Source organism: Macrotis lagotis, chromosome X, assembly GCF_037893015.1.
Source record: "Macrotis lagotis isolate mMagLag1 chromosome X, bilby.v1.9.chrom.fasta, whole genome shotgun sequence".
Lineage (NCBI taxonomy): Eukaryota > Metazoa > Chordata > Mammalia > Peramelemorphia > Peramelidae > Macrotis > Macrotis lagotis.
Genome location: NC_133666.1, coordinates 87,481,446 through 87,484,357, shown reverse-complemented (window position 1 = coordinate 87,484,357; position 2,912 = coordinate 87,481,446). Strand labels below are relative to the sequence as shown.

The following is a 2,912-nucleotide window of genomic DNA, read 5'->3' as shown; positions in this document are numbered from 1 at the left end:
GTTGATTGCCTAATAAGACAAAAAGAGAAAGGGACAAATGTTGCAGGGGATTTAGGGAAAATGAGATGAATGCATTGTTGGAGGAGCTGTGAAATGATTCAACAATTCTGTAGAGTAATGTGAAACTATGCCCAAAGGGCTATAAAACCATGCCTACTCATTGATCTAACAATGCCACTACCAGGTCTATATTCCAGAAGATATGAAAAACATAAAGTACAAAGACCTATATAGATAAAGTTATTTATAGCAGCTCTTTCCTGGTGCCTAAGAACTGGAAATTAAGGGGATGCCCATCAGTTGGAGAATGGCTGAGCAAATGGTGGTATGTGATTCTGATGAATGTTGTTCTGCTCTAAGAAATGTTGAGCAGGATGCTTTCAGTAAAACCTGGAAAGACTTACAAGAGCAGATACAATGGGAAATATACTATACACAACGTATACACAACGTAATAGCAATATTTCAAGATAATCAACTGTGAATGACTTACTTTATCTTAATAATGCTGTGACTCAAGACAGCTCTGAAGGATTGGTGATAAAGGGTACTATCCATCTCCAAAGATAGAACTGATGGTGTCTAGATAAGATTGAAACACATTTTATAACTTTATTCTTTTTCGAGGTTTCTTTCTTTGGGTGGGGGGAGGTAGCAGGAGAGCAGAATTGGATTGATGGGAAAAAATAGCTAATATATTTTTCTATCCCTTTCTCTACATTTTTTCATAATATATAATCATCTCTATGTATGCTATCTTACCTTTTTATAGGGTGTAGTTAATTATTTATGTTACTATCTAGTTCTCCATGGGAAAGGGAAGAAAAAACTCACTTCTCTACTTGTCTTATGTCTTTTAATAGGCTTGAAAAGTAGTTGCCATGAGCTACAGGAACCCAGGATTGGAGAAATCTTGAGAAATAGACAAGTCACTGTGTTGATTAATGATTTAGTCCAGCTGATAAATACTTCCTGTAACAATATTTTTTCCTCTTTTAAAATTTTTATTTTTTATTACTAAGCTGTTCAACAACACAACCAGGATGACTTAAGCTTAAACTTTTGGGAAAAAAGCAAACAAAAAGAAACAAAAAACTTTTCTTTTTGCCTCAAAAATTGACATTTATTCAGTCAAAAAAGGGAAAAAAATGACAAAGGTGTCCATCCCTTATTCCCCCCTCCCATTCAGCTCCCCCTCCGCCCATCCTAGAGTGCAGGGCCCTGGGTGAAATCAGGTAGGGAAGCCCCTCAGATGAGGTCAGCCACATTGAGAGGCATCTCCTCAATGGAGGTGTTATAAAAGGTCTCGATGTCTTGAAGCATCCTCTTGTCTTCCTCTGTCACCATGTTGATGGCTACGCCTTTACGACCAAAGCGTCCACCATGGCCAATTCTGTGAATATAATTCTCCCAGTTGGTGGAAAGGTCATAACTAATAACCAAAGATACTTGCTGAACATCAATATCTCTGGCCAATAGGTCAGTGGTAATAAGCACCCGACTGGAACCTGAACGAAACTCCCTCACGATTACATCACGTTCTTTTTGGTCTATGTGTCCGTGCATTGCAGAGACAGTAAAGTCACGGGCATGCATTTTCTCACTAAGCCAATCCACCTTTCAGCGGGTATTGATGAAGAGAACAGCTTGGGTAATAGTCAGCGTTTCATACAGATCACACAAGGTATCTAGCTTCCATTCCTCTCTTTCCACATTTATGTAAAACTGACGAATGCCTTCAAATGTCAACTCCTCCTTCTTGACTAGAATCTTGATAGGATCACTCATAAACTTCTTGGTCACTTCCAGGACATCTGAGGGCATGGTGGCTGACAGGAGTACCACCTGAGTATTGCCACTGAGTTTCTGGAATATATCATAGATCTGGTCCTTTAACCCACGACTCAACATTTCATCTGCTTCATCCAGAACAAACATCTTGATGTATTTAGGAGATAAGTATTGCCGGTTAAGCATGTCAAAGACACAGCCTGGGCTGCCCACAATGATGTGGGGAGCTTCCATCTGCAATTTCTGGACCTCAGCTCTAACGTTAGTTCCTCCAATGCAGGCATGGCACGAGGCCCCCATATAGTCTCAAAGTGCCATCACTACCTTTTGGATCTGTTGAGCTAGCTCTCCAGTGGGTGCCAAAACCAAAGCCTGTGTGGCCTTTAAGTCCAGTTCAATCTGTTGCAAAATGGAAATGGCAAAGGTAGCAGTCTTCCCGGTCCCAGACTGGGCTTGAGCAATCACATCATAACCCTTGATACAAGGAAGAATTGCACGTTGTTGAATAGCAGATGGCTTCTCAAAACCATAGGCATATATACCACGAAGAAGTGATTCTGAGAGGTTCATATCGTCAAAACTATCCACATTCTCATTCCAGTTACTCTCGATGACACCATCAGGGTCCATTCCATCAGGGCCATTGTCTCTGGATCGGGAATCCTGACTCACAGACATGATCCTGGGAACTAGCAACAAAAAACTTTTCAATCAAACTTTTTCATATTGGTTAATCATCCTTTGTGCTCCTGAAGCAAGTACTTGGGAACCACCATGGGTTAGCTCTGTCTATTGTGGCTAAATTGTCTTTACAAGTTTTCATTTCAATATTGATTGACTCTCTAATTTCTTAAGTCAATTATATGAACTAATTGAGCCAAATAAATTAGCAACACTCAGCTTAAACAATGGCAAGGGGCATTGATTTACTTGTCTTTCATGTTTTCTTGTGTGTTAACTCATTTGGTAGGAAGGCCTTATTGTAATCCTTCATTGCCACATTCCTCTGGAAGATCTCACTTCAGGATTATGTCGAAGACTTTTATACCACATACCCTCCAAGTTCTGCCATAAGCCAGATGCTGAGTGGAACAAGGTGCTACTACTTAACTGAAGCATCA

The 2,912-nt window shown here is 40.1% G+C and overlaps 1 pseudogene; it reads right to left on the bottom strand.

Annotated features, from left to right (window-relative positions):
- Window positions 1-1,248: 1,248 nt before the first annotated feature.
- LOC141498047 (eukaryotic initiation factor 4A-I pseudogene) lies at window positions 1,249-2,478 on the bottom strand (annotated as a pseudogene).
- Between the last annotated feature and the right edge of the window lie 434 nt (window positions 2,479-2,912).